Source organism: Schistocerca americana, chromosome 2 (assembly GCF_021461395.2).
Source record: "Schistocerca americana isolate TAMUIC-IGC-003095 chromosome 2, iqSchAmer2.1, whole genome shotgun sequence".
Classification (NCBI taxonomy): domain Eukaryota; kingdom Metazoa; phylum Arthropoda; class Insecta; order Orthoptera; family Acrididae; genus Schistocerca; species Schistocerca americana.
Genome location: NC_060120.1, coordinates 413556368 through 413581534, shown reverse-complemented (window position 1 = coordinate 413581534; position 25167 = coordinate 413556368). Strand labels below are relative to the sequence as shown.

At 44.9% G+C, this 25167-nt stretch overlaps 1 long non-coding RNA gene across 1 annotated transcript; it reads right to left on the bottom strand.

Annotated features, from left to right (window-relative positions):
* Nucleotides 1–10320: 10320 nt before the first annotated feature.
* On the bottom strand, nucleotides 10321–22160 carry LOC124595514. Its single transcript, XR_006978218.1, has 2 exons — nucleotides 22036–22160; nucleotides 10321–10856 (listed from the first exon to the last, which is right to left on the bottom strand). It is a non-coding gene; the product is annotated as an uncharacterized LOC124595514 (long non-coding RNA).
* Between the last annotated feature and the right edge of the window lie 3007 nt (nucleotides 22161–25167).

Here is a 25167-nt window from a genome sequence, read left to right as displayed (position 1 = left end):
ATATTTAAATACATTTGTTAACCAATGCAAACGACTCTGAGTGAATACACAAGACGATACAATAAGGTATTCAGCGCTCCAATTATCAGAAAGCAGAACCTAATAGCAAACACAATGGAACACACAATAAAATAATTTGTCTATCTGAATATCACCAACTTTACGATAAAGAGGGCAAGAAGTATTACGCAAAAAAATAACAACACGACAGTAAAAGGAGAACAAGAAAACAACAATAATCAGTCTTAGCCCAGAATACAAAAGCTTTATACACATCTAATTAAAAGATGACCATGTTTTCTGTGTGGTATACTTCAGTACATCCCATAATGGACTATGTTGTTCCATGATTGTAAAATGATACTTGTTCGTATAGCAGACATGACACACTTTATGGTGTCCATTAACATTACGTAGTATATATAAGGATCACGATATTTTTGTTTAACTAATTAAACACATCATGTACAGAATGGAAGAAAGATGTACTTAAGTGTATATGCTTAAATGCCTCAATTTAGACCCATGTTGTGTAAATTATTTTGTAAATTTACTTCAGTCAATGTGATAACTGCCTTGTCTGTACCTTTGTTGTGTAGTTTCTTTTGTTTGGTGCTGTAAATACTTGTTTCGGTCGGACCTAAAATAAAAACATTCAGTGTTTGCTTTGCTGCCACATCATCTCGTGGGATTCTTTGTTATTTTGCTGTGCACAATAATTTCAGGTGTAATAGAGATAGAATTCTAACGTTGTATGACGTATGAGATGTGAAAGCTATATTGTTTTCTTTCGTAAGTAGCAAATTACGATTGATTTATTGTATTTGATTTCAATGTTCTAGGTTTTTACAATTTGTTTTCTTTATTTCATGTTACTGCTGTTCCCTGAAGATGATCAAAGACCGAAACTTGACAGAATAAATACGAATGTACAGCACAGAACTGTGTCATGTATCTACTACAATATATTTCTGTTGTTGACTATTGCCTGAAAAAATTTTAATCATAATTTAGGGAGTATATTTAGTAGATTTGTATGCGGGTTGTAAGTGTTCTGCCAATTAAGTACAGTCTTTGGTCCGCTTTCCTCGCAACATTTTCTTTCTGATGGCTCTGGTCTGTGTTGTTCATGTTTGTGAGCCTAAGGTATTTATTTGAATCAAAAGCCTTTAAATTTATGCGATTTGCCGTGTAACGGAAATTTAATGGTTTTATCTTAGTACTCGTGTGGAGAAACTCATAATTTTTATCGTTTATGGTCAATTATAAATTTTTGCATCTCACAGGTAACTTGTCTAAATCATTTTGCAGCTCATTATAATATTCTGATGACCTTAGTGGTCGGTAATCTGCAAAGAATGCAAGAGAGATACTCAGATTGCTTCCTCAATCGTTTATAATGCTTATGAATAACAGAGGACCTTTGGGAACAGCAGATATCGGATTTGTAAAGTACAAACGACATTTGTTAAGGTGAGTGTTGGTGGTGATGGGCTGGTGGGCCCAGAGACACTGCTGGCCGAGAGAAACATTTTATTCAACATTAAATACGGATCATGTCGTTAGTAATGCGCGGCAGACACGCTCCATTCCTGTGATCCTGGCTGGTGACGGCTGCCAGGCAGCTGCTTCCATACTGTTGGAGAGAAGCACACATGCACCCTGCGATGCTAACATCAGGTCGAGCAGGGGCGTTCTTGTACTTCAACTGCGTCGGCGTTCCTCTGCGAACGGCCACACTTGTGACTCAGACCACGAATGCGTCCACAGCAGAGGCAGTTGGAGACCGTCGTACACGGGACATGACCCGCTGCCCTCTGGCATATATGTGACGATGGCAGGCACAGACAGCAGGCCTGTGGCGCTGTGGCACCAACTCTCAAAGGAGAATCAGTGCAGGCAGCGGCTGTCCTGACCTGGTCTCGAACCCATGGCTGCAGCTGGTGGTGCAATTTGTTTCACTCGACGACTTCGCGTCAACTACTACGAACTAGACAGGACACCACGATCCCAGTAGCACAACTACTCCACTCTCTCTCTCTCTCTCTCTCTCTCACACACACACACACACACACACACACACACACACATAGTTTGATATGAAGCCACTAGGGAAGAATGGTGTCGAAAGCCTACTGGAAATCTAGAAATACGGAATCAACTTCAGATGCCCTTTCGATAGCTTCAGGTGAGTAAACAACGATATTTTTTGCACTCATGCTGACGTTGTGTCAATAGATCGTTCTCTTTGAGGCATTTAATAATATCAGAACAAAGTACATATTCCTAAATCGTACCGCAAATCGATGTCAGTGACATATGTCTGTAATAACAGCGGATTATCCTACTTCCTTTGTTGTGGACTGCTGTTACCTGCCGAACTTTCCAGCCTTTATGTACAGATTATTCATGAAGCAAGCAGTTGTATAAGACTGCTAAAATGGAACTCTTTCATCAGTGTACTGTGGAAGGATCCTAAATTGATATACAATCTGATGTGTAAGACTTACATTTATTGAGTGACTTCAGTTGCTTCGCCATGTCTTAGGATATCTACTTGTAAGCCATTTATAGTGACAGCTGTTTTTGATTCGAATTCAGGAATTTTTAGTGCATCTTTTGACGTAAGGGATTTTCTGCAAACTGTGTTCAGTAACCTTCCTCCACTTTGGTTGCACTGTCTTCCATAGTATTACCTTTGCCATTGAGCAATGAAAGTTTTGATTATGTCTTGTCGCTAGTATACTTTACATACGACCAGAATCTACTTTTTAATAAATAGACTGTGATTTTGATTTTACTTTGATAGAAGCTTTGAATTTCACAGTGCAAATTGTATGAATAAGTGCGTCATATTAATGATTCCTGCATCAAAAGAATCTGTTAAATATTAGGAATAACTAATGAAATATATATATGCGCAATGAAATGCATATAGACTGCACATTTAGTATACCAAATAACAAAAGCATCTGGTTACAGAAATAACGGTTATTTCCTAATTTATAATATTGTTCGACTACTATCTGTGCCAGTTGCTGGATCCTGACTCCTTAAAGAAATTAAAAATGAAAAGACACTAGTGTGAACACTACTTCTTTGTTTTAATAACTGACTTGAGACATACAAGGTTGCAATCGTGCAACATCAAACCATTGTAGTGAAAGTGGATAATATGCTGAATATCATATGAAAGTGAAAATCTGAACTAGTACTGTTCGCGTAGCCTAGCGAATAGTCCTAATTCTAGCTTCATACGTCGTGATGGCCTTCTCTCTTTATTGTATTGTCATTTTCACTAATTACACAATTTTCAAGTAATAATCAATTACATGTAATTGTATTTATAATTGTCACGTGCAACTGGCGGCCAGTGATAGTACTTTAAATAGTACATTTGTTTTTAAGTGCATATGTCTTTCTGATTTCCAGAATGAGATTTTCACTCTGCAGCGGAGTGTGCGCTGATATGAAACTTCCTGGCAGATTAAAACTGTGTGCCCGACCGAGACTCGAACTCGGGACCTTTGCCTTTCGCGGGCAAGTGCTCTACCATCTTTTTTTTTATTTTTTTATTTTTTTATTTTCTTTTTTTTCTTTTTTTTTCTTTTTATTATTTTTTTTGTTCTGCTCACGTTACCACGAGACTATTTTTTTTTAATTTTTTTTACTACCCCCTTTTTTTAAAATAAAATGGAACTAAAAAAAAAAACAAGTGCCACCGCCACTTTTCATCCTAAAAAAAAAAAAAAATCTGGGCCACTTCAGGCGTTGGCTCCTGACTAAACCTACCCCAGAGAGCTGCCTATATACCAGGGGAAATATGGGAAATCAAGGTTAGGGCTATCCTTACAAACAAAACAAAATCTTCCTATTTCTGAATTTTATTTTAATTTTTTTTTGTTTTATATTTATTTATTTATTTAATTTTATTTAATTTAATTTTATTTTATTTATTTATTTATTTTTTTTTTAATATTGATCAGAGGCCTTCTGTGCCCCGCTGGTAATATGTTGAGTCACGTCTTCTCGAAATTGATTTGTTCCGTTCAATAGTTCAGAAATGTTCATTGGTTCAAGCAGGAAACCTTCTCCTCTCTTGGCTTAACACATTCCAGCTGCGAGGCGGCTCGTGGAAAGCACTCCCAAGGAAGTTCGAGAAAAATTGTCTGTATTTTGGGTGACGGACAACGACATAATGACGGTCATTGAGGTATGTCCAAAAATCGAGCACAGAGTCTACAGTTTGTCCAAATAAGTAGTGAATGGCATGTCCGCGAATCCAATTCACAGCATTGGTCTTTGTCCGAGGAAAATAGTCACGTTCCGGAAATAATAATGAAAGGGGAGTAATCCGATCCGGAATGTCCCGCGTTAGAAAAGCCACAATACGTCGAACCAAGTGTCAAACCTCCGCCGCCGGTCCGCAAACAAACCGATGTTCATCATTGTCTGGCACTCCACACGTGGAGCATAGAGGTGATTGGGCGAGGTGGATACGATGAAGGCGAAATTGGTTGATTTGCTTACCATTGACAGTTATGTACCAGACAGATTGAACATTCGTGTCAAGGTAACAGGCGAACACCGCGCGCCATACATGACGCCAGTCAACCTGTGGGAACTTTAGTTCAATCGGGTTAGGAGGACGACCTAATTGGAGGACATGGTATAATGCCTTTGTCTTGAGTAAAAGCTGTCTTGGTAAGGTGAGGCGTAGATAACTGAGTTCCAGAAAGAAGTACCGTATATAATGGAAATGGGCCGGAACATCCGAGATTATCACTGGGGCTGACAGTGAGACCGGCGAGTATGCCGACAGGAGGAGACCAGTGAGGCTCGTTGGGCAACGTGTCCATACCGTCATCTGGGAGCTGACAAATAGGGCGCGAGCTCTATCCGGCACGTGAAACAGACCTATCCCACCTCGTTCACGGGGAAGAGTAAGGGTCGCATAGTTAACTTTGAACAACATCCCAGAGCTGACGAAAGATGCCATCGCTGCCAACATGCGACGTGCCACAGTAAGCGGGAAAGGTAGAACTTGCGCTACATGGGGAACTCGGGATGCGATATATGTATTGACATATCGAGCTCGTTGGAGAATATCTAGGGATCGAAGGCGATGGTCCATAAGACCTGCTCTGATCATTAAAAGGAGGCGTCGGCAGTTGATGGTGGCTGAACGCCGGAGATCAGATGAAAAATCTATTCCCAAACAACGAATGGTATCAACGGTGGTGAGAGGTGTAACGCACTCCACGGGAAGTCCCGTGCCAATGAACATAACTTGTGACTTACGTACGTTTAAAGAGCTACCCGACGCCTCACCATAAGTCGCTACCCACGTCAAAACAGCTCGAACTTCGTCGGCATTACGTAAACAGATGACGACATCGTCAGCATAGGCCGTGCAACAGAATCGGTAGCGATCTATGGACAACCCTACCAAACGTTGTCTTAGTCCACATAGCAAGAGTTCCAAGGAAAAGGCGTACAAAATTGCTGATAGAGGGCAACCTTGACGTACGGATCGACCTATTATTATCGGTGGAGTGAGTCTGCCATTGTACATAATCCTGGATGAGGCACCCCGCAGAAGGCGCATCACTACCGTGATAACGGCGACCGGGAAACCCATATGGTGGAGAACGGCCGTAAGGAACGAATGGTCAACCCTATCGAAAGCTTGACTGAAGTCCAAAGACGCAAGTGCCCCAGAGAGGCGTTGTGCCTGGGTAACGGCGATCATATCCCTGTAGCGGCATAAAGCCGTGCGAATATTGTTGTCGCCTCCCAAAGATGCTTGGTCTGGCGACACAACATATCGGGCAACGTTTTTAAGTCGTGCTGCCAAAAGGCGAGTGAAGATTTTCATATCACTGTTAAGGAGGGTGAGGGGCTGATAATCACTGATATTGTTGCCACCGTGCGGTTTATGTACAGGAATAATAATTCCTTCCATGAAAGCGTCCGGCACAGGTACTTCCGGAGACATCAGTTCCCGACAGATGGAGGTGAAGGTGGACTCTAACAAATCACGGAAGGTGCGATAAAATTCGAGGGGAAGACCGTCGGGGCCCGGGGAGCGATTGATGGTTCCTGCCCGGATCGCATCGCGGACTTCCTCATCAGTCACCTCCGACATCAATTCAATCGCCGCATCTCCTGGGATACCACCGAAGTTGAGCTGTGAGACTTCCTCGATCAACTCTGGGGAATGTGGAACTGCGGCGTAGAGCTGCCGGTAGTGGGCGTGAAGCACATTCCCTATGGCAGATTGGGTTACGTAGCGACGCCCGTGTTGACCCGTTAGGACGTGAATCAATTTTCGGCGTCGATTTTGTCGTTCTTGGACGATGTGGTACATCGACGGATGTTCATGAGGCATGCGATCAGCAGTACGAGGTCGTACTATCGCCCCTTCCAAATGCCGTCGCATGAGATTGGAGATTTGGGCCTTGGTTCATCCTTGTATGGCTCTCAGGGGAGGCTGGCATCGTGGAGCATTCTCGTAGGATCCTGTAGTAAAAGTCCATAGTGCTCTTCCTCCAGGCGACAACATCTTTGCCATACCGGATTAAAGTTTTTCGAAGAGCAGGTTTTGCACACTGGATCCACCAGGATATGGTAGACGGATACGTGGGTCGGCGTCTATTACATGTGATCCAAGTGTCTTCTATTAGAAGTCGACAGTCAGGTGAATTAAGAAGTGCCGTGTTCAGTTTCCATAAACCACGTCCGTGCCATACTGCCTGTCTTGTGAGAACAACATCACAGAAGTAAGCCTCATGGTCTGAGAAAGCAACAGGCCAGATTTCAGCCTGTCGAGTGTGTTGAATTAGGGATCGCGAGATGTAGATGCGATCCAGTCGGCTAGAGGAGTGCGCAGTGTGGTACGTAAAGCCCAAAAGATCACCATGAACATGTCTCCACGTGTCGACAAATTGTAGCCGCGTGACGACTGTTTCCAGAGCGGCGCATGGTGAGTGACGCGGCAATTGATCCTGAGGTCGCTGGGTGCAGTTGAAGTCTCCACCCATGTTCCAGTCATCGTGTGGTCCCATAAAAAGGGGTGTGACTTCATTCGCGAAGAAGGCATTGCGTTCACGACGGTAGCTGGAGCCCGACGGCGCATAAATATTGATGATGCGTACACCAAAGAGAGTAAGGGCCATACCTCTGCCGCTGGGGAGGTATAGGACATCTTCGGCTGGAAGACCTTCGCGTAAGATGATGGCAACACCACTACCGGTGTCCGAAGCGGGAGAAAGATGCACCGTGAAGCCATGTGGTGGTGAAAAATCGGCGACATGCACTTCCTGAAAAAGCGCAATATCTATGTCCGCATCATAAATCATATCGCGGAGCGGCGCTAGTTTGTGGGGCGCACGAATGGTCGCGAGGTTAATCGTTGCGACACGATAATGCTGGTGTGGGAGTCCCACAGGCACAGGCGGGGCTTCTTCTTCAGGAGCGAGAGGTCGTCGATCTTGCCGGTCCGCTGAAGAGGCTGCTATTGTGGAGAGTTTGCAGGCGCGGGCGCAACCGATGGAGGTGCCCCATCATCAGCAGCGTCCACCCCAGTCCCTTCGATCTCCACGTCGTCTGCCCAGGAGACTGATGCTGCGGTAGGGCATCGGCTGTGCGCGTCATCCACGTGGAGAGGAGACGTAGTTTTCGTCTCATCGGATAGGCTCTCTTCAACGTCGACCTGTGGGGGCGACGGTGTCAGTAATGAGGGGTGTTCGTTGCCAGTGGTCGCCTGTGGCGGGTCTGTCGCATCAGCCTTTCGGTCATCAAAGATCGGTTTGTCGTCCATCTTCGGGTCTGCATCCCCGGTATCCATCCGTAGAATGGATTCATCAGGGGGTGTACGGCTACGTTTCTTTCTCTTTCGTGTCGACCCTTGTTTTCGAACAAGTCGTTCAGAGTCCGATGGCGGGTGGCTTTCGTCTGACTCCGGACCAGTCTGAAGGAAAGCAGAAGTAGGTACCACTCCCGGATCAACGTCCATCTCAGTAGCATTTTCAGTCACAGTGCTGCGATGATTCGGCAGGTTAGGATCTGGCGTCTGGGGCACCTCAGAAGGAATCTCAGGAGCGGTTGTATCTACCTGATCAGACGACGTCAACGGAGCAGGAAGACTCTGTGTAGACGTGCTACCTTCCTGGGCAACCTTGGCGTATGTGACAGGGATCTGAGTCATCACCGCTGGGGACGCTTCCTCGCCGACCGGCGTCTGGATCAGGCGGCGTCGCATGCAGGCGGATCTGACGTGGCCTTCTTGTCCACAACCCGCACATGTTCGGGGTTGGCCGTCGTACATGACAATGGCTCGCACCCCGCCAATGGTCAGGTATGATGGAATATGTTTTTTCAGTTCAATTTTGACCTGACGCACACCATTAAGGACATGGTAGGTCGTGAAGGTTTGCCATTTTTCCTCTACGTAACCGATGACGTTACCGTATGGTTGTAACGCAGAGACAACTTCGTCCTTCGGCACTTCAAAAGGTAGTTCAAACACCCTAATCGTGCGTTGACCGTACTCTGCGAGTTCAAGTGTTACAGCTCCGACGTGACCATCAGAGTATTTGAACTTAAGTCCATTGGCATGGCGGCGAATAACATCTTCACACACCTCGGTGTTTGTCATTTTAATATGAACGACACTACTCGTGATCGAAAAATGGATTCCGATAACGTGGTTAGGATCTAAACGAACTTCTTCACGTATGAACGTTTCAACTTCATGTGCACGAGGTCGCGCATGTTCAGCTGGGAAGGAAACTTTAAGGGTCGCACGACGGTAAGCGCTCAACATGTTGTTCACAGTGGACGGACGCAAGCCTGAAAGCTACGACGCGGAAGTAAACAACGCCTGCAGCGGAGCACTGGCCGGCGCGCGGGGCCGTCCGCACGCTGCCACGGCTGAGAGCCGACTGCCATCTGAGCTACCGAAGCACGACTCACGCCCGGTACTCACAGCTCACAGCTCACTGGCAGAAGTAAAGCTGTGAGTAGCGGGCGTGAGTCGTGCTTCGGTAGCTCAGATGGTAGAGCACTTGCCCGCGAAAGGCAAAGGTCCCGAGTTCGAGTCTCGGTCGGGCACACAGTTTTAATCTGCCAGGAAGTTTCTTTCTGATTTGCTTACAAAATTCAGATCAAGGTAACAATAGGTATCTACGGCGTTCAAGATACTCTGTAGATCTGCAGAGATTTGGGCTATTTCTAGTGTGGTGTGTAGTAAGTATCGTTACAATACTCTTACAAAAGCAGGAACTGCTAGTGAGCAAGCAAAAATATTCGACAGTAAGGCATTCGCTATGATTCGATAGTGATTGACGAAGTACTGGCTCAAACAGCACGCAGATGCTACTTAAGCATAACAGTGCTCTTGAACAGGTTTGCTAGCTGTGAAAATAAAGTAAGCTCGGTTAACGAACCACAGAAGTTTCAGAGTAAACGATTAGTTTGTAAAACAAAATTTTCCATACGCCAACATGGAGAATGATTTTTTGTCTAGGGACGTATTTATTGCTGCAGAACTAATGTCACTGTTCAGACATGGCAGAGATTATACTTACTGTAACTTGTGTTACAAGTTTTTGCCATCCCATTCACTGGTAGAGTGTTTGCGAGAATGGCTACTTCTATCTCTCTGTAGGAGCTGTACTTTGTTTACTAGTATCTTATTTTCATGATACCTGAGAGAGTGTTGTGCAAGTAATTTGAAAATATTAGTAGCTAGTGCACGATGATTTTCATTATCTTCTATGATCGTTTGTGACTTTATGAACAAAGTGCAGTCTAGGTCAAATACTTTTATTAAAATTAGTGTTTTCACCCGAGTTAGGCCATCTTCAAATAGAAAATGTGCAGAGGATGAGGGTTACCACCAGCACTGTCTGGCGCACCTGGACACTACTTTGTTCACTTCTTTTTGCTTGCCATCCTCTTCGCATTTTCGACCTGAAGATTGCCTAATTCGGCCGGAACTTATAATAACAAGAAAAGTACAACATCTTGTGTCACGGATTATTTATAAAATTAATGAACGAAAATTTGCAGAGGGGATCGGGTTCTTCTGTTTTGTTTCCCACCTTACAAGTGTAAATGGTATTAACGTCCTCGAGATGTTACGTCCTGCATAGCTGTAATGACGTGTGCTGCAACAGCTAAGAAATTGTATTAAGCTCTCGCAGTATTCAGCTGCGTGACTAGGGCAAATATTCGTCACAGAACAGTTATTTTCTTGCTTTAAATTTGGGTTTTTTGAGATGCGAATGCAGCATTTAGAGGTAAGAGATTATAATATTGTCTTTTCATGCCTTTACAGACTTTATTTCCACCTTGGTCTCCGTCTTTCTCCACCATACGCCCACTCCTTATCTCTGCTTTGCGCACGAGTCGAGTGCGTATGCTTCTGTGTAAGGGGGCCATACTTGACTAGTGGTTCTAGAGTTCATGTGTCTTAATTATTTACAGCTCGGCTCAACGCTGAGAATTCTTGCGTATTATTTATCTGTAAGACTATTTCGAACAGCTCGTTGTTTCTCCACCGAAATGTGTTGGATAAACCGAAGACGCTTCCTTCGTGAGAAAAGTGTAAGGTCCATCCTGAGATATCATTTGTGCGCGGCTGTGAGAGGCGATGTCTGGCTGGTGGCGAAGCAGACACGGTGGTCACGGCAGCCACTCGCAGACGTAGCGCAGCGGCAGCTCGCAGGACACGTCGGCCAGGAAGCCGTGCGAGTGCAGCGCCACGCAGTCCTCGCCGGCGCCTCCGCCGCCCCCGTCGTCCGGCTGCCCGGGTAGCCACTCGTGGAACTCCATGTCCGACAGACGCTCATCTATAAGAAATGGCGTTCTGAAAAGACCTCGGAGGCGTAGGAACCATCACAAAGGCACAGTTCCGGACTAATACTTCCCAGTTCAATCACATCTAATCCTAGTAGAGAAATGTGACTCCCTCCTTGTACAGAAAAACACAACGTAGACGTATAACTTTTCAGGCTATCTGTTGACATGGTGAATAATAGGGGTCCTTTGCGGACATCAGCGCCGCGGACCGATTACGAAACTCCCATTACCATCCAGACATAAATAATGGACTCGATCCACCTAAGTACCATTCTCGGCCGGCCGCGGTGGTCTAGCGGTTCTAGGCGCGCAGTCCGGAACCGCGCGACTGCTACGGTCGCAGGTTCGAATCCTGCCGCGGGCATGGATGTGTGTGATGTCCTTAGGTTAGTTAGGTTTAAGCAGTCCTAAGTTCTAGGGGACTGATGACCACAGATGTTAAGTCCCATAGTGCTCAGAGCCATTTGAACCATATGAACCATTCTCGGGTAGCACCAAGAACACAGCGAGTTACGCCGTCGAAATATCGTGCTTCAACGACGCGAACACCCGGCAGAAATCCCGTTTATTCAACATGACAACATAGGTCTCATTATCACCTAAATCTATGTTGTGTTTCTTTACAACGAACGTTGTCAACATACGGGGTCATTCAGTTGCCCCCATCTCTAGCTATTATGGAGCCCGCAACAACTTGAAATACCTCTCTCGCATGCCATGCGCAAACTATTAGTCCTACAGAAAAATGAACAGAACATTTTTGTAGGAAATTTAATGTAATTACAGTTTGTAGTTGGATACGTTTTCGCTCGAGGCCACAGTCTTCGGGTTATTTAAGAAAACGCGTTTAAAGGTCACTTTTGTAAGTATTTCTTGAATAATTCGAGAAGTAACGCCTCTAGCGAAAGTGGACCGCAATAATAAATTTAACAGCATTTCACTTCCTACGAAAAGGCCGTGTTCGTTTTTTCTGTTGGACTAGAAGTTCTGTAGGACTAGAAGTTCTGTCTCGGTTTCATTTGACTGTCGCTTATAGATGAACGAGGAAGTCTTTGCTAGCTGGCAAATGATACAAATACACCAACACTGCGACTGTTTGGAAGACAGGCAGATGACATTAGAAAACACCCAAGAGAGGCTCACAATCACCAAAGCAGTATAAGTTTATATGCCAACTAGCTCCACAGATGAGTAGGAGATTGAAGAAGTGTATGATGAGGTAAAAGGAATTATTCAGATGGTTAAGGGAGACGAAAATTTAATAGTCCTGGGGGACTGGAAGTTGATAGGAGGAAAAAAAGAGAAGTAAAAGTAGTAGGTGAATGTGGACAGGGGGAAACGATTGTAAAAGGAAGCCGCCTGCTAGATTTTTGCACAGAGAATAATTTAATCAAAGCTAACCCTTGGTTAGGTTGTATACGTGGAAGAAACCTGGAGACACCAGAAGGTTTCAGATGGATTACACAATGATAAACAGAGATTTCAGAGCAAGGTTTTAAATTGTAAGACATTTCCAGGGACAAATGTGGTCTCTGAACACAATTTATTGGTTATGAACTGCAGATTTGAACTATAGAAAGAGCAAAAAGGTAGGAATTTAAGGAGATGAGACCTGGATAAACTGAAAGAATCAGAGGTTGTAGAAAGTTTCAGAGGGAGCATTATGAAACGACCGACAGAAATAAGGGAAACGAATACAGTAGAAGAAGAATGGGTAGCTTTGAGAGATGAAATAGTAAAGGGAGCAGGGGATCAAGTAGCTGAAAAGACGAGGGTTAGTATAAATCCTTGGGAATACAAGAGAGACTAAATGAAAGCAGAAAATATAAAAAAAATGCGACAGATGAAATGGAATACAAACGTCTCAAAAATAAGATCGACAGGAAATGCAAAATGTCTAAGCAGGACTCGCTAGAGGACAAATGTAAGGATGTAGAGGCATGTATCACTAGGGGTAAGATAGATACTGCCTACAGGAAAATTAAAGAGACCTGTGGAAGAAAGAGAACCACCTGTACGAATATTAAGAGCTCAGATGGAAAACCAGTCCTAAGCAAAGAAGGGAAAGCTGACAGGTGAAAGGAATATTAGAGGGTCTATACAAAGGAGATGTACTTGAGGACAATATTATGAAATTGTAAGAGGACGTAGATGAAGATAAGATGGGACATATAATACTGCATGAATGTCGAAACATGGCCCCTCGAGTACACAACATTCTATTAGAACTACTGTTAGCCTTGGGGGAGCCAGCCATGACAAAACTCTTTCATCTGGTGAAGAAGATGTGTGAGACAGGCGAAATAACCTCAGATTTCAAGAAACATACAATAATCCCAGTTCTAAGGAAAGTAGGTACTGACAGGTGTGAAAACTACCGAACTGTCAGTTTAATAAGACACAGTTGCAAAATACAAACACGAATTCTTCACGGAAGAATGGAAAAGTTTGTAGAGGCCGACATCTGAGAACATCAGTTTGGATCCCATAGAAATGCTGAACTCACGAGGCAGTACTGACCCTACGACTTCTCTTAGAAGATAGGTTAAGGAAAGGCAATCCAATGTTTATAACCCTTTTGGACTTGGAGAAAGATCTTGACATTACTGACTGGAATGCTCCGTTTCAAATTCTAAAGCTGGCAGGGGTAAAATACAGGGATTGAAAGGCTATTTAAATTTGTACAGAAACCAGATCGAGTTCCTGGTGCTAATAAAACGAGAACACCGTCCATTTGTTATATATTTTTAAGAGCTTCAAACACGAGTTACTTATATTAAGTTATCTGTGCAGATAACAGTTTATTTTTGTAATTTATTGTGTGTTTGAGTGCTTACTAGGCATAGCCTTTTGTTTTAATTACAGTGTACCATATAATACCGCCGTTCTCATCGACGCTTGTATCGACCCTCGTATCACACAGGCTTTTGTTTCTTTTGGTTAGTGTAGCTCAGTGTCGGTTACACCGTTAGTGAGAGAGCACTTCGAGTTACTGATGCTAATAAGCCAAGTATACCATTCGTTTGTTACATATTACGAGCTTCAAACACGAGCGACTTCAGTAATGGATAGGAACTGTGACTGCTGTGTACAGATGAGAGCTGAGTTGGTGACCCTTCACTCACAGCTCCAGGCTGTGTTGGCTTCTGTCACACAGCTTGAGGCTGCTGCCAAGGGGCATCACTGTGGGGAGATGTGGGGCTGCGAGGGACGTCGATCACGCCTCACGTGTCCCCCCCCCCCCTCCCCATCAGTCCACTGTTGTGGCTGTTCCGGGTCACAGAGTAACATTGTCTGTGCCCGGGTACTGCATGCACTGGGGTTGACCCCTCACCTGTTGTCGAGTGGGAGATCATTCCAAAGTCTGGCAGACAGTGAAAGACTGCCTTCCCAGTTTGTGTGACGAACAGGTTTCCGGCGTTATCTGTAGCTAACGACGTCCCTAAGCCGAATGCAGTCGTCCACCCTGTTCCAGAGGAAGCTTCTTGGCCCACAAGGTCTGAGCATTCACAGAGGGTGGTAGCTGAGAGCTCCAACGTTAGGCGCATTATGGGGCGCCTTAGGAACATGGTTGCCAAGTAGGGGAAGGAAGCCTGTGTGCGTTCCGTGTCCATACTGGGGGAAGTCGTTCCGGATGTGAAAAAGCCACTTCCGGATGCCATGAAGAGTACAGGGTGCAGCCAACTGCAGGTGGTGACTGATGTCAGTAGCAATCATATGTGTCGCTTTGGATCAGAGGAGATTCTCTCTGAATGCGTGCGACTAGCGGATATGGTAAAGGCTGCCAGTCTTGCTTGCGAAATTAAAGTAGAGCTCACCATATGTAGCATCGTCCATAGAATCGACTGTGGTCCTTTGGTGGAGAGCCGAGTGGAGGGTCTGAATCAGAGGCCCAGGTGGTTCTGTGACCGTGTAGGCTGCAGATTCTTTGACTTGGACCATCGGGAAGTGGATTTTCGGATTCCTTTTAATAGGGCAGGAGTCCACTACACACAGGAAGCGGCTACACAGATAGGGGGGCTGTGTGGAAGGGACTGGACGGTTTTTTAGGTTAGAAAGTCTGAGGAAACCACAGAAAGGGCGTCCATCTAAAAGGAGGCAGGTAAAACACAGTAAGGTAGTAGTAGAAACGATTGGTATTGTAGTTGTAAATTGTCATAGCTGTGTTGGGAAAGAACCAGAGCTCCAAGCCTAATACAAAGCACTGAAGCTCAAATAGTTATAGGGACGGAAAGCTGGTTAAAGCCGGAAATAGGTTGAGCCGAAATTTTTTCAAACGACCTAACAGTGTTCAGAGAGGACAGATTAAATACAGTTGCTATCAGAAGTAGTTTAATTGTAGTGAAATTGAAGTAGGATATTCCTGCAAAATTGTATAGGTAGAGATTACACCTGACAATCGGACTAAGCTGTTACTTGGATCGTTTTACCGACCCCCGACTCAGAAGATATAGTTGCTGAATAGTTCAAAATAAACTTGAGTGTCATTTCTAATAGATACCCCACTCATACAATTATAGTAGGAGATTACTTCTATCTGCCCTAGATATGCTGGAAAAATTATACGTTTAAAGCCGGCGACAGGCATAAAAGGTCATCCGAAATTGTACTGAATGCTTTCTCAGAAAATTATTTTGAACAACTAGTTCATGAGACCACTAGAAGCGTAAATGATTGCGAAAGCATACTTGACCTGTTCGCAACAAATAACTGAAAAATACGGAGTATCATGACCAACAAAGGGATTAGCGACCACAAGGCAGTTGCTGCTAGTCTGAACACCGTAACAACCACAACCATCAAAAAGAAACGCAAAGTACATCTATTTAAAAACGCTGATAAAAATACTCTTAATTCCTTTTTAAGAGACAGTCTCCACTCCTTCCGATCTAATCACGTAACCGTAGAAAAGATATGGAATGATTTCAAAGAGATAGTATCGACGGCAATTGAGAGATACGTACCACATGAATTAATAAGTGATGGTACTGATCCCCCATGGTACACAAAACTGGTCAGATCGTTTTTGCAGAAGCAAAGAAAAAAGCATGCCAAATTTAAAAGAACGCAAAATCCCCAAGATTCGCAAAGTTCTGCAGAAGTTAGAAATATAGCGAGATGCTTTTAATAAGTTCCACAGCGAAACTCTGCCTCGGAATCTGGTAGAAAACCCAAAGAGGTTCCGGTCATACATAAAGCACACTAGAGGCAAGGCGCAATCAATACCTTCACTGCTCGATAACAACGGTGAAGTCACTGATGACAGCGCCACTAAAGCAGAGTTATTGAACGCGGTTTTCCGAGACTCCTTCACCAAAGGAGACGAAGTAAATATTTCTGAACTCCAACGAAGAACAACTGCCAAGATAAGAAACAGAAGTAGATATCCTCGGTATAGCAAAGCAGCTTAAATCATCTAATAAAGGTAAGGCCTTCGGCCCAGATTGTATACTAGTCAGGTTCCTTTCAGAGTACGCTGATACAATAGGTCCATTTTTAGCAGTTACCTAAACCGCTCGCTCACAGAAAGATCTGTACCTAACGACTGGAAAATGGCTCAAGTCACACCAATATCTAAAAGGGAAATAGGAGTAAGCCGCTGAATTACAGGCCCATAATACCAACGTCGATTTTCTGTAGGGTTTTGGCATATATACTGTGTTCGATCACTATGAATTACGTCGAAGAAAACGATTTATTGACACATAGTCAGCACGGATCCAGAAAATATTGTTCATGTGAAACACAACTAGCTCCTTATGCTCACGAAGTAATGAATTCTATCGACAGAGGATGTCGAATTCATTCCGTATTTTTAGATTTCCAGAAGGCTTTCGATACCGTTCCTCACAAGCGTTTTCTAACCAAACTGCTTGCCTACGAAGTATCGCCTCAGTTGTGCGACTGGATTCATGATTTCCTTTCAGAAACGTCACAGTTCATAGTAACAGACGGAAAGTCATGGAGTAAAACATAAGTAATATCTGGCGTACCCCAAGCAAGTTTTACAGGCCCTCTATTGTTCCTCATCTATATTAACGACACAGGAGACAATATGAGTAACCCTGTCATTTGCTGTCTTGCAAAGTCATCAGATGACCAAAACTAGTTGCAAAAATGATTGAGATAAGTTAACTATATGGTGCAAAAGTGACAATTTAACCTGAATAAAGAAAAGTGTGAAGTTAATTACATGTACTAAAAGAGATACGCTAAATTTCGATTGCCCGACAAGTTACACAAATCTGAAGGGTGTAAACTGAACTAAGTACTTAGGGATTACAATTATACATAACCTAAATTGGAACGACCACGTAGATGATGGTGTGGGTAGAGCATACCCAAGACTGCGATTCATTTGCAGAACACTTAGGTGCAACAGGTTTACTAAAGAGACTGCTTACACCACGCTAGTTCGCCATATTCTGGAGTATTGCTGTGCAGTGTGGGATCCACATCAGGTGGACTGACGGATGACATCCAAAAAGATCAAAGAAGGTCAGCGCGTTTTGTATTATCGCGAAATAGGGGAGATAGTTCGACAGACATGATGCATGAATTAGAGTGGCCATCATGAAAACAAAGGCATTTTTCGTTGACACGAAATCATCTTATGAAATTTCAATCACTGGTTTTCTTCTCCGATTGCGAAAACATTCTGTTGGCACCCACTTACATAGGAAGTAATGATAATCACGATAAAATAAGATAAATTAGGGCTCGCACGGAAAAATTTAAGTTCTAGTTCTTCCCGCGTGCCGTTAGAGAGTAGAACGGTAGAAAGACAGCCTGGAGGTGGTTCATTTTTTTGTGAATAGCAGAGTAATCACGTAGATGTAGATGTAGGTGAAGGGCGCGAAAGGCAAGCAACAGTTAAGAAGGAAGTGAGAGAGGGTTGTAGCCTACCTCCAATGTTATTCGGTCTGTATACTGAGCAAGCAGCAAAGGAAAGAAAAGAAAAGTTTGGAGTGGGAATTAAAGTCCAGGGAGAAGAAATAAAAAGTTCGAGGTTTGGTGATGACATTGTAATTCTGTCGGAAACAGCAAAGGGCTTGGCAGAGCAGTTGAACGGAACGGGCAGTGTCTCGAAAAGAGGATATAAGACGAACATCAACAAAAGCAAAACGAGGATAATGGAATGTATTCGAATGAAACCAGGTGATGCAGAGGGAATCTGATTAGGAAATGAGGCTCTTAAAGTAGCAGACGAGTTTTCTATTTGGGAAGCTAAATAACTGATGATGGTCGAAGTAGGGAGGATATAAGATGTAGACTGGCGATGGCAGGAAAAGCGTTTCTGAAGAAGAGAAATTTGTTAACATTGAGTATAGATATAAGTGTCAGTAAGTCCTTTCTGAAAGTATTTGTACGGAGTGTAGCCACGTATGGAAGTGAAACACGGACGATAAACAGTTTAGACGAAAAGAGAATAGAAGGTTTTGAAATTTGGTGCTACAGAAGAATGGTCAAGATTAGATGAGTATAACACGTAACTAATGAGGAGGTACTGAGTAGAGTATGGGAAATTTGTGGCACAACTTGACTAGAAGATGGAATCGGTTGGTCGGGCACATTCTGAGGCATCAAGGGATCATCAATTTGGTACTGGAGGGAAGCGTGGAGGGTAAAAATGGCAGAGAGAGGCCATGAGATGAATACAGTAAGCAGATTCAAAAGGATGTAGGTTGCAGCAGTTACTCGGAGATGAAGAGGCTTGTACAGGATAGAGAAGCGTGGAGAGCTGCATCAAACCAGTCTTTGGGCTGAAGACCACAACAATAATAACAACATCAGTTGAAGTGTAGAGAAGGACTGCAGTGTTGCGACTGGCGAGGGAAAAGTTGGTCAGTGGTCTTGGGAAGCAACACGTTACTTACCGGTTGTCTGCTGGCTATTTCGCAGTGGAAATTGTTCGTAGTGTGTACCTTTGTTCGAATAATGTATCAGGGAAATCGAACGCCACGATTCACTGAACACCGACATGCCCTTAAATTGAAAAAAAAAAAAAAAAAAAAAATGCATAGTGGCACACAAAGGCTTTTCCGAAACCAAAAGAAGGCAAGGCATTGTCCAATTGAAATTTGTGTCACAGTGACCAACAGTCAACAGACAGTTTCACTTGGAAGTCGTTGAAAGGCTTCGAAACGGGGGACTTCACGTCAGGCAGTGGAAAGTGGCAAGTCCACATCGCCTCCATTGTTAGCGAGTTCCTGGCCAGGCACTGTATGGAAACGCTGCCCCAACCATCATAGAGTTCCGATGTGGCACCAGCGGAATTCTTTTTGTGTGTCCCTTAATAAAAAGAAGGTTAAGTGCCCTCATTTTGGGACGGTAGACGCCGCGAAGCTGCAGTGACGAGGTGTATGAAGGAAGTTCCCGTTATCGTGTTACAGGGGAGCCTATCAAAGCTGGCAGGATCGTTGGAAAAAGTGTATTGACGCCCAATGGTGCTACTTTGAAGAGTACTAAACGTTTGTACATTTATTTTTGTTCTTTAAGGGTATATGGAACTTATTTTGGAGACAAATCTTACATTACTGCTTCGCAGTTTTCCTAAGTGCCTTCTGGTTTCTCTTTTCCACATTAGTTCTCGTAATATACAGCAGTCAGTGGTACAACAAAGTCTGTTGACTGTTGATACACTATGTGATCAAAAGTATCCGGACACCTGCATGAAAATGGCTTACAAGTTCGTGGCGCCCTCCATCGGTAATGCTGGAATCCTATGATGTTGGCCCAACCTTAACCTTGGCGCCAGCTTCAACTCTCGCAGGCCTACGTTCAGTCAGGTGCTGGAAGGTTTATTGGGGAATGGGTGCCCATTCTTCACGGAGTGTTGCACTGAGGAGAGGTATCGATGTCGGTCGGTGAGCCCTCGCACGAAGTCGGCGTTCCAAAACATCACAAAGGTGTTCTATGGGATTCAGGTCAGGGCTCTATTTAGGCCAGTCCATTACAGGGTTGTTATTGTCGTGTAACCACTCGGCCACAGGCCATGCATTATGAACAGGTGCTCGATCTTGTTGAAAGATGCAATCGCCATCCCCGAATCGCTCTTCAACAGTGGGAAGCAAGAAGGTGCATAAAACATCTATGTAGCCTGTGCTATGATAGTGTCACGCAAAACAAGGGGTGCAAGACCCCTCCATGAAAAACACGACCATACCATAACATCACCACCTCCGAAATTTACTGTTGGCACTACACACGCAGGCAGATGACGTTCACTGGACATATGCCATACCCGCACCCTGCCATCGGATCGCCACATTGTGAACAGTGATTCATCATTCCACACAACGTTTTTCCACTGTTCAATCGTCCAATGTTTACACTCCTTACACCAAGCGAGGCATCGTTTGGCATTGAATGGCGTGATGTGTGGCTTATGGGCAGCTCCTCGACCACGAAATCCAAGTTTTCTTACCTCCCGCGTAACTGTCATAGTACTTGCAGTGGATCCTGATGCACTTTCGAATTATTGTGTGATGGTCTGGATAGAAATCTACCTATTACACTATACGACCCTGTTCAACTGTCGGCGTTCTCTTTCAGTCAACAGGCGAGTTCGGCCTGTACGCTTTTGTGCTGTACGAGTCCCTTCACGTTTCCACTTCACTGTCACATCGTAAACAGGGGAACTAGGGATGTTTAGGACTATGGAAATCTTACGTACAGACGAATGACACAGGTGACTCCCAATCACTTTACGACGTCCGAAGTCTGCGAGTTCCGCGAAGCGCCCCATTCTGCTCTCTCACGATGTCTAATGACTACTGAGGTATCTGGTATGGAGGACGTGGCAACAGGTGGCATCACAATACACCTAATATGAAAAACGTATGTATTTGGGGGTGTCCGGGTACTTTTGATCACATAATGTGTATGACGGATGTACACTCTCTGGTCCTAAGTATCTGCATAGTCCGATGTAGTGCAGTAGATGTCAGAGGCGGGGGTATTTTACTGTCAGTAGACAAGCAGTAACAGCAGAACGCGTCGGTCAAGAGAGCTCAGCAACTTCGAATTTGGGCTAGTCATCGGACGTCACCTCAGTAACGAATTCATCAGAGATATTTGAATGCTTGTAAAGCTGCCCAAGTCGGCTGTCGGTGATGTGATTGTGAAGTCGAAACGCAAGGAAGAAACCAGAGTTGAACCCCGACCAAGCAGACCTCATATCCAGACGGACATGGACCGTCGAGAACTGCAGAAGGAAGCTGTAGAAAATCACGTGAAGTCAGTGGAAGGAATCACAGGTGAATTCCTGAGTGCTACTAACAGTACAGTTAGTGAAATGATAGTCTGTAGCGACTTACAAAGAACTGGGTAGGATGGTCATGTAGCTTGTTATGTATCTCACATTGCTCTAGTCAGTTTTAGTCGACGCTTGATGTGGTGTAAAGAGCGACGTCTTTAGGTTGTGTATGACTGGTGACAAGTGATTTGGAGTGATGATTCACGCCATACACTGTGGCAATCACGTGGAAGGGTTTCGGTTTTTCGAATGACTGGAGAACATAGCCTGCCATGATATGTAGCGAGGGCCAACAGTGACGTACTAATGAGATGGTGTTACGGTATGGGGGTGTGGTTAGGGTGTTGTCTCTTTATTGCGTTAAATCATCATTTCGGGAAGTGGCAACACTGGAAATAGAAATATCTGGAAGTTGTACAGGAGTCTCTGACCACGATGTTGTGCACCCAACAAACCAACATCATCATCATTTTTATAGCGCTGAAAGCGGAAGGATATCAACAAATTTGTCAGCATTGTGTACTGCCTACAGTAGAGAAGGGTTTCGTAGATCATGATGGCATGTCACAAATCACCATATGCTGGGAAATGGTTTGTGCACAAGAACATCCCTCAGATGGTCTGCCCTGTCCCGAGTCCTGACCTGAACCCAATGAACCTCGTTTGGGGTGAGTCAAAAACTAGACTTCGCTCCAGACACAAGCGTCCAACCATCTCTGGTTCGGCTCTGGAGAAAGGATAAGTAACACTCCTACACAGACATCACACAGGTGACTGAAAGTGCCCTAACAGAGTTCGAGACATCTTAAAGGGAAAGGAAGGACACAACTCACATTAATGCCAACTGACTTGTGCCGGAGAACTTTTGATCAGACCCATTCAGAGGTGTGTTAAGTTTCGCCGACGCTTACCCGCATCAGTGACAAACACTCCCTCGGTGTGTGCGTCGGAGAGGCCGACCAGCATTTGGCCGGCGTCGACGGGCACGTGGCGCAGCAGCGCCTCGGTGGCGGCCGCGGTGTCCGGCACGAAGAGGCGCGCCCCCTGGGCGGCGCAGGCGGAGGCGGCGGCGGCGCGCGCCCGCAGGTCCCCGGCGTCGCCGAGCCGCACGAAGGAGCCCGCCGCGGGCAGCAGCGTGTAGCCGGGGGGCGGCGCCGAGCGCAGCCGGCGCTCGCACAGGAACGGCGCGTCCACGTCACAGCCCAGGTCGTTCATCTGGCCTCTGGCGTTCAGCGTCACGCAGTTTTCTTTACCCCCCACGTCGTTCGGCTCACCGCTGCTCCAGTTCAGGTAATGCGCTGGATGCCCTGCTCAGGAAGGCACGACGACAGATTCCGTTAAAACCGGCATTTTAGTTGTTTTGACTTTCTACATACGTACTGTTTGTGTTTCCCTTTTCTTTTTCGTTTATAAATGTGTAGCTATGGCGCTCTTTTAATCATTGACAAAGGTCTTTTTAGGCACTTGTGGGTTTTATTGTTGTTCTGAAGAAGGTGTAGTTATCTACGCCGAAATCTGGGTTAACACTTAACACTAGGTGCTTTTTTCGCAATAGAGGCGGGTTTTTAGTTTTTTAGTATAAAAACGTACAAAATTACCTAACTAACTGTTTAAGGTGGATCTACAGCGATTAGAACATGTCCAGCTAATGCAAACAGATCTGCTACTGTGCATTTTATGGTGTACTGTGATGTTTATGACGTAACAGTTATCTGTGGGCGCTGCGTACATGGACATGGCCTGCACACATGGTGCTTTTCGATTTTAAATATTTTATTTATGACAAATCTTTGTATAATCAGCTACATTTCATCCAGTAACATGATAACGTAGCATGAGGTTATAACTCAACATAAAACGAAAATTATTGAAGACATGAAGATGGGAGCAAAGCCTGTCAAATCCGGTTGTTGTAAATAAAGAAATAAGAGTATTTGTGTGGTCTTGGCTTTAGAAAATTTTCTCCAAGGAAGTGTTACATCACTAAGCATATACCCTGAAGAGCCAAAGAAACTGATACATCTGCCTAATATCGTTTATGGCCCCCGATAGCACTCAACACCACGTGGCAAGGACTCGATTAACGTATGAAGTAATTCTGGAGGGAATTGACGCCATGAATCCTGCAGGACTGTCCACAAATACGTAAGAGTACGAGGGGGTGGAGACCTCTTCCGAAGACCACATTGCAAGGCATCCAAGATATGCTCAGTAATCTTCATGTTTGGGAAATTTGGTGACCAGCGGAAGTCTTTAAACACAGAAGAGTGTTCCTGGAGCCACTCTGTAGCAATTCTGGACGTGTAGTGTGTCGCATTGTTCTGCTGGATCTGCCTAAGTTCGTCGGAATGCACAATGGACATGAATGGATGCAGGTGAAATGGTTCAAATGGCTCTAAGTACTATGGGACTTGACATCTGAGGTCATCAGTGCCCTATACTTAGAACTACTTAAAGCTAACTAACCTAAGAACGTCACATACACCCAAGACCGAGGTAGGATTCGAACCTGCGACCGTAGAAGCAGCGCGGTTCCGGACTGTAACGCTTAGAACCGCTCGGCCAGAGCGATCGGCTGATGCAGGTGATCAGACAGGATGTTTACGTACGTGTCACCTGTTAGAGTCGTACCACACCAACTGCACGTGCCCCATACCATTACAGAGGCTCCACCAGCTTGAACAGTCCTCTGATAAGATGCTGGGTCCATCGATAATGAGGTTGTCTTCATACCCGTACACGTTCATCCGTTTGATACAATATGAAACGAAATTCGTCCTACCAGGCAACACGTTTCCAGTCATCAAGAGTCCAATGTCGGTGTTGATGAGACCTGGCGAGGCGTAAAACTTTGCGTCGTGCAGTTATCAAGCGTACAGAGTGGGCTTTCGGCTCTGTAAGTTCATATTGAAGATGTTTCGTTGAATTGGTTTCACGCTGACACTTGTTGATGATGGCCCAGCATTGAAATCTGCATCAATTTGCGGAAGGGTTGCACTTCTGTCATGTTGAACGTTTCTTTTCAATCGTCGTTGGTCCCGTTCTTGCAGGATCTTTTTCCAGCCGCAGTGATGTCGAAGATTTGAAATTTTCCCGGATTCCTGATATTCACGGTACATTCGTGAAATGGTCGTACGGGAAAAGCCCCACTTCATTGCAGGCAATAAGACCACTTTCAGACTCACTCACATCTTGATAACCTGCCACTGCAGCAGCAGTAACCGATCCAACAACTGCGCCAGACGCTACTTGCCTTACATAGGCGTTGCGTACCGTAGCGCCCTATTCTGCCTGTTTACATGTCTCTGTATTTGAATACACATTCGTGAAATGGTCGTACGGGAAAAGCCTCACTTCATTGCAGGCAATAAGACCACTTTCAGACTCACTCACATCTTGATAACCTGCCACTGCAGCAGCAGTAACCGATCCAACAACTGCGCCAGACGCTACTTGCCTTACATAGGCGTTGCGTACCGTAGCGCCCTATTCTGCCTGTTTACATGTCTCTGTATTTGAATACGCATGCCTGTACCGGTTTCTTTGGCGCTTTAATGTGTTAGTATTATCATCAAAATTTTTACTACAATTTTCTTTTGTATTGGGAGGGGGAGATGATCACTCTTCTGACCTGTCTGATGCGGTCCTCCACGAATTCCTCTCTTTCACATCACAGTGTCACTTGCAGCCTGGGTCCTCAGTTATTTGTTGGAAGTGTTCCAGTGTCTACATTTCTCTACAGTTTCTCCACAGTTCCCCACTCCCAGAGTTAGGCTGCTGCTTCCCCCCAACTAATGGTGCGCGATGACACAGAATGTTGCAGAGAATCCACTACTTGTTGTCGGGTGGCAGGCACACGTCTTGTGGGGTTACGATGTGCTGTGAGCAAAACACGGCCACCTTCCCTCGTGGCCGACCGGAAACTTGGCAAATATGTCTCATCTTGCGTTCGCATGCAGTCCCACGTCTGGACACTCACACATCGAAATGCCCCGCAAATCTGTATACTGCACGATTCGACCAGCTGGCCAAATGGAGTCTCC